The sequence below is a fragment of the Cupressus sempervirens genome, chromosome 2 (assembly GCF_028749045.1).
Source record: "Cupressus sempervirens isolate cs-2001-9-10 chromosome 2, ASM2874904v1, whole genome shotgun sequence".
NCBI lineage: Eukaryota > Viridiplantae > Streptophyta > Pinopsida > Cupressales > Cupressaceae > Cupressus > Cupressus sempervirens.
Window position 1 is genome coordinate 624,652,869 of NC_143119.1, and position 11,777 is coordinate 624,664,645.

Below are 11,777 nucleotides of genomic sequence, written 5' to 3' on the forward strand. Positions count from 1 at the left end.
AAATGTGCAGAAAGAGTTATGAAGATTCGAGTAAGTTATAACAGTTTTATGGAAGACTAGTTGCAGACCAGCGTGCAAGAAATAATATGTTGATGTTTGAGTTGTATTTGTTCAACGAAGTTAAATCTTGTTTAGCGGGCTTGTATTTTGGTCAGAGACGTGTTTGTGTTATGTGTTTGAGGTAGTAGAATCAGAAGATCATTATGTGATGGTCATTGAAGTGTAACATAAACTATGTTCATTGTCAAATTGATTATGTTATGTCATTGATGTGTTACGTATTGTAGCATATGGAACTTAATTGTAATATCTTGTGATGGTCCTATATCATCTATTGTAGATTGGGGAAACCTCAAGGCCAATTCAATTAACTTATTTAGGACTTGGTATAAAGGAAAGATATTTTCCTTGGTTATAAATCATCATATGTGTTGTATTGTATGATCATTGTTGTATGCAAGCTTTGGATGTGAATTTGATGAGATAAGAGCAAAGGATGATGTTGATGATATGTTGAGAACTTCAAAAGAAATGTATTGGCAAGATAAGTTGTTGTGTTGGTAAATTCACTCTTGGATATGTTATCCTAAAAATTTTAGTGAAGACAATTCTAAAGTAATTTTCACAGTTGGTTCAGTCGACTTCCTATCAGTTCCTAATAAGGTTGAAGCAGCTACTAACAGGGTTGGAATCTTCTGGTAGGGATTCAAAGTCTCCTAACAAGTACTATATGTACTGATTATATTTGATTAACCCCTAACAAGGTCTTATCCTTTCACAAGGAACTTTCTACATTATTACACCATCTTATGGGGATCATTCCCACTAGGGTTTTCCCTCTGATATGGGTTTCCCTAGTTAACATATCTTGTGTCATTGTGTATGGTTATCATCTTTTAGTTGTTGCATTTGTTGATTATATGTTCAAGTTTTGATCAAGTTAATTTAAAGTACATAACTAATTCACCCTTCACCCGTCCCCCCTCTCAATTATATTGGTGGATTTTACTTTCTAACATATTTTATACCTCTTAATGAAGTCATAAATTATAACAAAAGTTACTCACTCAATGTAATTATAATTATAAATGTTATTAGATAACTATCAATAATATGTAGAAAATATCATAGTGAAGTAAAATGCAAAAATGTGAAAATAAATGACATGTCTAAATTTTTTGTTAATGTCAACTTGTGGGGTGTGTTGCAAGAAGCAATAGGTGATGAATTCAAAAATTTGTATGTTTCAAAATCACTTTTTATTCTTGTTGTTAGAAAAGCATGTATTTTTTACTTCAATGTGAAATTAATTAATACAACACTAGTGAAAACCTTGACTATTAATCTTGTCAATCTTGAGTCTAAGCTCTTAAGTCAAGAGGACAAATCCATGTTGATATACTCTCAATCTTACCATATATCCTAATCATCTTAACACAATATGTAGTATAATGACAATTGTGTCTATTGTTGAACATGTTAGTGTTATGTTAGAACCAATACCAACCATATTTTTCTCTTATCTATCTATTCCTTTACAATTTAGTGGCAAACAATTCAACAACAAAAAATGATAATATCATGTTTTGTCCAAGATGACAAATAGATATAGCAAAGTGCAACTATAGGAATTTCTTGCAACAAAAACTTTGAATACACATGTAGCCTTTGGGATGTTTCTTTTGATGAGGTTTCTGCATCTTTGCTTCAAATTCCTACAAAATAACTTTGTTTCTAGAAATTAGAGGTGGTTTAAATAAGATTAGCAGTGATGTTAATTTAGTTACTACATTTCCACCTTTGTATTGACAACCAAAAAAATACAATTCCTAAAGCAAGGTTAAAGCAAAAACTAACATAGTCGCCAAAGTTGAATTTGATATTAAGTCAAAGCTTCTGCTTGAAGAAATCACACCAAAAACACTACTAAATGATTTAATTTTTTGTTGATGGTTTTCCCTTTCATGTAGATTTCACAAGATACATACGGATGACATGTTTCCCTAAATTTTGTATGTTTTATAAACATTTTTAGGTTGGCATCACTTACAATTAAAAACTGAAATGTTGAGTGATTGTTGTTGAGTTATTTATATCTTTGTTGGTTGTTACATATTACACATACCTTTCACTTATACAAATATCTTTGCTTTTTCTTATTCCTTCTCTATGTTTTATGAACATAATTGTCTTTCACCCACAAAGAATTATGATCCTTAACATTCTATTTTTATATCTTCAACACTATATTTTTGTTTGGCTTTCCAATGGTTCATTTATATATAATTGTATTTCTAGCTATGTTGTGTAGGTTTTTGTTAATGTTTAACAAGTTTGTAATACTATTGCACATTACACACCTTTCATAATATTCAAATAAATCATTTGGTTGATGTTTTTCCTCTATGATTTATGAACATAAGTATCTTCGAGCCACTTACAAGTACAATACTTAAAATTAAATGTTTGTAACATCACCACTATATTTCTCTCTACTCTTTTTAATGCTTCATTTGTATTTAACTATGTTTTTTATTACATTCTCAAAAAATAATGCTTAACAATTTTGTGATGCATTCCTTCTCCAAAATCGTGTTAATACTTCACAATTTTTTCATGGCCTCTCTCAAATGAATTAGAACTATATATATGTTGTTAATATATATTTTTTATGTGTTGTCATCTTTTTTTATTTCTAGTGTTCTTTAATGATGTCATTAGCATTGCGATAAGAACTAAAACATATAGCTCACATAGAATATTTAAAGAAAACATCATTACAATTACTTTTTAGTGTGCTACAAACTATCGCATTGCAATTGTGGTAAAACTTAAACATATAGCTCATATAGTAGCTTTAAGGAAAACATCATTACAATTGTGTAAATTCTACCTCCTCAAGAGGTTTGAATGTATCACCCAAAAATGTTAAGTCTTTCAATTTTACCATAGCTCCTTTTCATTTTAAGCATTATTTGAGATAACATGGTTCTTTTTGTCACATGTGCATTGCCATACCTAATGCACTTTATTCTTCTTCTTCTATCATAGGAAAGAACTTTGTGCTAGTTTGAGGTATTTATTTTTATTCTTGTATATGCTCTTGTTTGTGTTCTTCTCCTTGTTTCCCTAGTCCAATTTTTAAGTCCTATTATTTTTCTATATTATTTTCTTTTCTTTTCTACACTTTCTTTTATTATTGTCTCTTCTTGTTTGGGCTCTAGAGTTTGTTTCTTAGGTCATCTATACCATATCCTATGTATATTCATATTCCTTCAAGAACGGAATGTAGAGCCTCCTTGCTCTCTTGATCTTACCTATCCTAATCAAAGAAAGAATGTTGTACGTCCTCCTCTCCCACACTTTATACACCTTGTATGCTTAACTGTAGGAATTCCTTTTCTATCAGTGTTTATTTTTCTATTGCCTTGGTGTTTCCCACCCAACTCTTCTACCCTCAATATTAATTTATATTCAATATTTAAGGTCATTGAGGTAGGTTTTTTGTACCCTCCTAAATGTAAATCATAGGAGGTCACGTGGTAGACTCTTTCTTGCATACTCCCTTAGCATAATTGGGGTTTAGTATCAGCATCCCTTCATCCCATTTGGTTTGTTTTAATCTAAGTTAAGTTATATTGAGAGTTGTGTTTGGAAGCCCCTCTTTCTCTTGTATTTGAGTGTTAGTGAAAGTGGAAGGCTTATACTTACACATCTTATTTAACACTTCCATTTGTTTACTAAATAGAGATAAAACACAAATGACCAAATAAATTATATTTCTTCAGGGTTTATGCTTCTTTGACCTCCAAAGTAGAAGTATACAAGACCATCTTCATGAGATCCTACAAATTTTGGGAAATGCATAAAGGTAATCTTTAATTTTCCACACATTCTTGTGCATTACCCCTTGTTATCGTCAGTAAAACCATGTATTCCTTTTCCCTCTACTTCCACATCAACTATTTGGACCTAATTCTAATGCGCTTTCTCATATTTTCTCACAAGAATGAATTGATGCTCTCCATCATATCCTTGATTACTTTGTGGTTGACTGAACCGATGTGAATTTTTTTTCATTGGTGTTTTTTAATTTGGTTTCTATATTGTCCTAAAAATTAAGCACCTTTATTTAGTGCTCATTTTTAGCCCCATTTAAACATCTATAGGTTCTCACATTGATTTCATTTCCTCCTATCACTTTTGCATCCTTCAAATCAACATTGTATGTTTAAAACCTGAGAATCACTCTAACTTCTTTGCATGATTTTCCATTTTTTATCCTATCACATAATTTATCTTCCACCTAGGTCCTTTACATGCATTTTTTGATCTTAGGATTTTCCATTGTTTCCAAAAAGGCTATGAATTTTAACACCCTTTCTTCAAAATTAACCCTTGGGTATAAAAAAATTGTGCACCTAGACGAGGTTTCCCAAGTCTGACCTAGTTTTAGAGCATTTCATTTTAGCGGTCTCTAAGATAGATGTGAAGTTTTATCTTTTAAACCATCAATTAGCTTAGACATTATAAAATATGGACCTTGAAATATATATAAAAGGAGGCCTCTTCCTCTCAATTTCAAATCTATTATCCATCTATTATTTTGATCATTCACACATGCAAGCTATCATTAATCCAACTTGTAGCCAATAGATTCAAATACAAGGAAGCCATTAATCATTTCAAGTTGTCTTCATCTTCTTCTCTTTCTTCTTGAGTCCAAAGTTGTGGAAAACTACAAAATTAATCATTTAAGGGTTTGGTTTCATGATTTCTTAATGGGTTTTTGTGGAGTTCAAACTATAGTGATGTCCCTACGGTGCGTATGAAGGGAAGGAATATGGTGAGGGAAAATATTGTATAGGGATATTGGTCATACAAGGTGAAAGAGGGGATTTGATGTGCATATGGTGAAGTTGGAGGGGGTCGTACAGATGGTAAAATGATGAGGATGACTATGAAGGGAGCATGGCAACAACAAAAAACTTGTCATATGAAAAGAGAGATCGTATAGGGGGGATATAGATTGAATTCATATAGTTGGAAGGTTACATAATCTAGGGGGAAATGGTCTATTGATAGGAGGTTGTTCATGTGAGATTCAACAATGTGGAAACAAATATAAATCATTGAATGCCAAAATGAACCAAATATTCACCAAATACAAATATGTATGCAAAAAAAATAGATATAACAATTAATTGTCAAAACATAATATTGTATTCGCAAACAAAGATGTGCTAAAATTTTCCAAATCCAATAAAAGTAAACCAAAAAAAATAGGGAAGGGATGAAACCTACTGAAATTATAGTAATCAAGGTAGGGAAGGCCTCTCACTTCCAAAATGGCACACAAGAATAACACCAACTAGGTTTTCATTACAAAATAAATTTATATGCATGCCTACAATAATCTATAACTAGCCTTATAAAGGGCTTCAAGGAAGATTCCCAAAGGTTTACAAAAAGTGTCAACCTAGCCATCATGCTATAAAAAAAGATAAACAAATTTTTAAAAATAAAAAAATGGGCTTGAAAGATAAATAAGATAATTGTCAGGGTCACGTGTACAAAATTTTATTATAATAGTTTATTGAATGATGTTGGGAATATCATTGTCCTCCTAGCCTAAAAATTGCTTGCCCTTAAGAAATTGTAGACTTGGATGCTCCATAATTTTCTCACCTTCCTAGGTGACATCCTCAATTGAAATATCCTTCCATTGTACAAGAAACTCTGTAATGGTGCAAGACATGAGCATGTTCTCCAAGACATCTATGATCTCAACTAGCTCTAGAATTAATTTTCCCTCTTTGTAAATGGGAGGTAGTTACTTTGACATTGGGACATGTTCTCTAATGACCTACTTCAAACATGACACATGAAAAACATTGGGAATGTGAATCCCTTCAGGAAGCTCTAATTTGTAAGCAAATTCACAAATTTTGTCTAACCATAATGTACAATCTGTAGAAGGATGGTCTCATTTTCTCATTACCACATAGATTTAAGGAGGATTGTTTATATGGTTGAAGATGAAGGTATACCAAATCACCAACCTCAAAACTTCTCTTAACCCAATGTCGGTCAACATACAACTTCTATTGGTTTTGAGCCCTCTACAAATTTTCCTTGAGAGATCTCAAGATAGCTAAACTCTCATGTATCTAGTCTTTAGCCCTTGATGCATGACTCTCTCCTAACACTAGATACATGAACGTTGAAGGTTTGTAATCATACAATGCTTTGAAGGGTTTCATGTCTATCAACATGTGATAGGTAGTATTGCAACAATTCTCACCCAATTGTAGCTAATAAACCCATGCATTTTATTATGTTGAAACATGGCTCCTTAGATATCCCTCCAATCATTTGTTCACAATCTCCATCTATGCATCTGATTGTAAATGGTAGCTTGTGCTTGGTGATAAATTTTTTGTTGCGAGCTAAAACAACTCTATCTAAAAAATACTATGAAAATATTTGTCTCTATCACTTACTATATTTCATAGAAGATCGCGTAAGTGGAAAACCTCATGAAAGAATAATTTGGATACTTGAGATGCCTAGTATTTGGTGGAGATGGAAAAGAAATGGGCATACCCAGTCAAACAGTCAACCATGACAAAAATGTAATCCTTGCCTTTTAGTTTGGGATTGGAAATGGTTGAAGAAGCCCTACTAGTAATGTGTGCTTAGATTTGTTTTATTGGTAGATAGAACATTCATGTACATACTACAAGACATCATTCTTGAGGCCTTTTCATGCAAACAATTATTAGATTTTCATATAGGTCCTTAGGTATCTTGGGTGTCATACCAAAGGTGAATTGTGCATCTCCTTCATCTTGGACATGGGTACCAAATAGATCCTTCCTTTGTAGTAGATGTTAGAGTAATTAAATATTTTCTAATTGACAATAGTCTACTTAAGCTAAACTTTAGGCATATAATAATTAATTCTTTTATCAATCATTATTATGCAACCTAGGTTAGACATTTTTGGGGTTTCAATCTTCTTTATAAGAATGATCTCTCTTTGTAATTAACCAATTCATTTTTTGATAATAGCAATTCATCTTTTTTCTCATCAAGAATGTCTCATCTATGGATCTGAAAATTCTAGCCTCCACATCTTTTTGCTTCACTCTTTTTTGATAGGTGTTTACATGTAGGTGATTCTTGGGAGTTGTGGGCTTGACCTTTCATCAACTTCTACATGGTATTAGAGCTTTAGATCTCCATGCTCGTGTTTTGTTCGTGAGAGATTTAGTATCAGTTTTCAGATCCATTATTTTTAGAGGATTTTGTATTGGATCTAGGGGGAACTTATTTTTGGAGCACTTTGAGCCCAAACAGACATCATTATTGAGCTCAGAGCACTCAAAAACCACCATTTCCATATAAAATACCTCTAGTTTGGACGTTGTTGAAATCTCAAGCAAATTTTTTTGCACCCAAGCTGTATTGACCTAGGCATGCTTCCCAAGGCTATGATTTTTTTTTATCAAAAAAGATGTTATTTTGTTAAAAAAGCATTATGGTATGAAGCAAAAGTGTTGTGTTTGGGGATGTAAGTTTTCAATGCCCTTGGGCACACTTTTCTTAGTGGAGAAAGTGCAACATGTCTTCTTTGGGCCCATCAATGGCTCTCCTTTCCAAGGGTGTACACCATAATTTTGGGATCTATATATGGTGTCACATCAAAAAGTCTTGTCATGGGCTTTGTACTATATGACTTCCACTATATGACTTCCATCTCAATGAGCTTCCTCTTTTTTGGCTCATACAGACAATTTTTGGTTGAAAGTGCGCACTTTATTTTCATTCACCAATCGTGCCTTTTTAGGCACCAACCTCCTTTGCATCTAAGGAGAGCACATGGTGTTCTTTTGTAGGCCCATATGTTACACCCTCTCTTCTCGAGCTCATCCAATCTACCTTGGGATCTTGGGATGATGAGCTGTGGCTATGGGATCTTAACACAAGCCTCAACACTCAGCAATTTGTGGGGCATTCCAAAGATGTTCTCAATGTGGCATTATCCATTGACAATTGTCAAATCATCTTAGTGTCATGGGATCTTACTTTTGTTGTTTTTTTAGTTTTTCCATCTCCTCTTCAAAATGGACTGAACTCAGGATCATATATTGAGTCAACGTCAAATTCCACTAATGAAGGTTTATTGATTTTTTTTTATGGTAATCCATGCACCACGTCAATTTCATTAAGGAATTTGGAAGTGCATTTGTGGCAGATTTCACTTTAGTGGATATCTCCTTTCTAGTGTTCTCCCCCGCCCCCTAAATTTCAGTTTTTCCCAATTTTAGAATGGGATGGAGGTCCTGATGATGATGCAATGTTGTACTTACCAGATCCTATCCAAGTTAAGGAAGATAGGTGATAGTTTTGTGCCAACACTAAAGAATTTTCATGGTTTTCTTTCCCCACTGGTGGTTTTGCATATTTCAATTAGCGAAGCACATTTTTACTTTAACAAGCATGATGACTGATATTTTTTGGAGTTCTATTGGCATTTGGTGAGATGTGAATGGTGGTTTAATACGCTTTGGAGGCAAAGCAATTAACACTCTCCTTTCATCATGCATTATCTTTTTACACACCCATGTACCAGTTTGGGACTACATTATTTTTAATTCCTAATTTGAGGCCAAAAATTGTACATGTCCTTCTTCCAACTACCTTGGCTAGCATAGTTGGAGTGACAGTTGGCCCTGTCATGTATAGCATGCCTCATGGGAGTCTCCACTTTAGTTAATGTCTTGGGCCCCATCCTTTGTCTCTGATCTGACATATGATGGACTCACTGATTTGCTTCTTGGACATGTCACTTAGTTTTGATGGGTGCAATTTTTTGGACACTGCCAAGTTGAATCCAACTCTTTGACAGTTTGGATGAAAAGAATTTGTATTGTTCATGCCACAAAATGCGGCCCAATCAGCTACCAACTCATTTAGCATATGAAGTTGTTTGGCGTGCGAATTTGGAGTGATTCCCAACATGAATTTTGTTAGTGTGGAAACCTGCCTTTTTTGTTTGGGACTACCCACATGTACTTTGTAGGCCCTACATGAGCTCCAATCCATACATGACATTTTTGGCCATCGATTTTTAATCTGGTACTAACCCTTTAATCTGGCTCTTATTTCTAATGGTTGGATATGTTCTCTAGTAGGGTTCTTTTTCTAATTTTTTTTGCCTCGACAGTCATTTTCCCATCAAATTTGGACTTGTCACTTGTTGATGTCAGCACCACATCAACATTGGATTAGCATTTCTATTACCTCCTTGAGCTCTGTTTGGAACTACCTTCATTTTTTTCTCATATCTCAAGTATATGGACTCCATTTTTTGCACCGTCAAAAAGCTGGTTCCAAGGTCATCACCGTAGTGTAGTTCATTTTTAGTTTCAAGGCTTTTTTGATGGCTTTTTCTACTATCAAAGTTAGGGGTACAATTTTGCACTCTAGGAGACATTTCTTGAGCGTTCGATCTCTAATTTGGAAATTCTTTATATTGTTGGAAAGCTCTTTCCAGTGATGCTGGTTATTTTTTCAGATTTTGCTCCAAACACATTTTATTTAGTATTTTGCATTTTTGCATTCGGATTGATATCTTGGTTGTTTCAGTTATGGAGATCAATTTTGTTGCTTTAGATGATTCATCATTGTTTGTACTATCTATTCTATCAGCCTTATGTCTCTTATGGCCTATTTAGACATCATTTGTATGCATTCTTGCAAATGCACTAAGATAAAGTGTCACATTGCATCTATATTTTCATTTCAATAGTTTTGTCTTGTTTTACCTTCTGATTCGAGCAATATCATCTGAGGACACTCGTATAGATGATTGTATTCTTGAGATACACCATATATTGTGCCTTATTGTACATTCACTACTCTGATCAAAGTGTCGTTGGGGGTTGATGTTTTGCCTTTGTTTTCCATCTTCCTTTGTCCAATGAGTGTCCCTTCCATGACATTAACCTCATGACATGTTCGAGATTGATCACCTCAGTATACACATATATATTATTTTGTGCATCTTGATTGGGGTTTCTCGACATGTAGTTCTTTTGGCCCACTTTTTCGATAGCTTTTCACCTCACCCTCATCTACATTAGGGGGGTTCTTCTATTGTTTATAATGCTTCCTTGGTTCAATAGATCAACTCTTCAGGCTTTGGTTTTTCATGCTATATATACTTTCGAGTTTAGTTATTTTCCTTTGTGTGCCTCCTGATTCGATGTAGATTATAGTCTTCTCTACCTGGTCAAGTTCTATTTCAGTGGAAGATATTTAGATTAGTAGTTACTTTTGATAGAGCTTTGTAGCTTCTACATGCTTCAGTAGTGTTCTTCATGATCATCTTTTCTTCCTATCTTCTGGGACATTCCCTAGTTGGAGGCATCTTCAGTCCTTCACTAGTTCTTTTTGTCATGTTTTCCATCTCTTTTTGGAGTAGGGTTTTTCCCATGTGGTTTTCTCTATTTCTCCTCTTTTTAGGGATTTGGTTGTTGTTTAGGTACCTCATTAGGCCTTATTTTTTGGGGCCCATTTCTACTTTTAGTAGTAGTTTCTAGCTAGGTTTTTAGCTACTCCCTAAGTTTATCTTAAGGTGGGGAGGTGTTAGAGTAATTAGATATTTTCTAATTAACTCTAGTCTACTTAAGCTAAACTTTAGGCATGTAATAATTAATTCTTTTATTAATTATTTTTATGCAACCTAGGTTAGACCTTTTGTCATGCCCAATTTTTGAACAAGACACACACACACACACACAAATAATAATATTCAATTTTAATTATTGGAAACAATTTAAGAAATATTTAAACTAAAATATATTCACAGTATTGAAAGATCCTTTCAAATATTACAAACATAATTGGATCCTTACAACAATTCACAAATTACATGAAGATCTACTTCTGATCTTTTCTTGTACATAGCTTTTACAAATGTTCAAAATAAATCATCTTCAAATCACCAACAAAAAATGAAAATCTTCGAAGCTTTTATTCAACACATATCCATTTAGAAAACATGTACAAAACAACCTTGTAAACCATGGAGAGCTTACCTTCCAACCTAGGTCTCTAAGAGACCACTCATCGAGCTTGGAGAACCAAGACCAACCAAGTAACAATCAAGCACACACATATAAATCAACAATACAAGATACAACATTAACACCCTTTTTGAGCTTACACAATAGATTACCAGAGAAACCAATAGAATGGGTGAAGGTGTGCCTAAAAACCTTGAGGAGAAGCCAAATACAGAAAACCAAATCTGCCTTCACAAGGCATACAAAATAAATACCAACTCTCACAAAATTTATCTCCTTATCACCCCCAAAGTGCATAACAAAGTACTAACACATGCAACCCATACTACAGGGAAGAGACTCTACACTTAGGGGATAGGCCCAACCAACCCCTTCACCCAAAGGCCACTTATTCCCTCCCAAGGGTGAGTAATTTCCTTCCACACCCATAACATCATACTCTCAAAATCAAAATGAATTAAGGCAACAGAAATTCAACCACACCCAGCAATACAACAAAGACAATGAAAAATACACATATGCATCTGTAGCAAAATTTACACATCTTTTATTCAAAAAAACAATACAATACATAGTTTCAAAAACATGGCAAAAGCTCCAACCTTTCTCCAAGCTATGGTAAATGAACCAATTTGAGAAGAGCCCTCTATCCTTCCTTAATCCAATCTCCAAAGCCAAAAA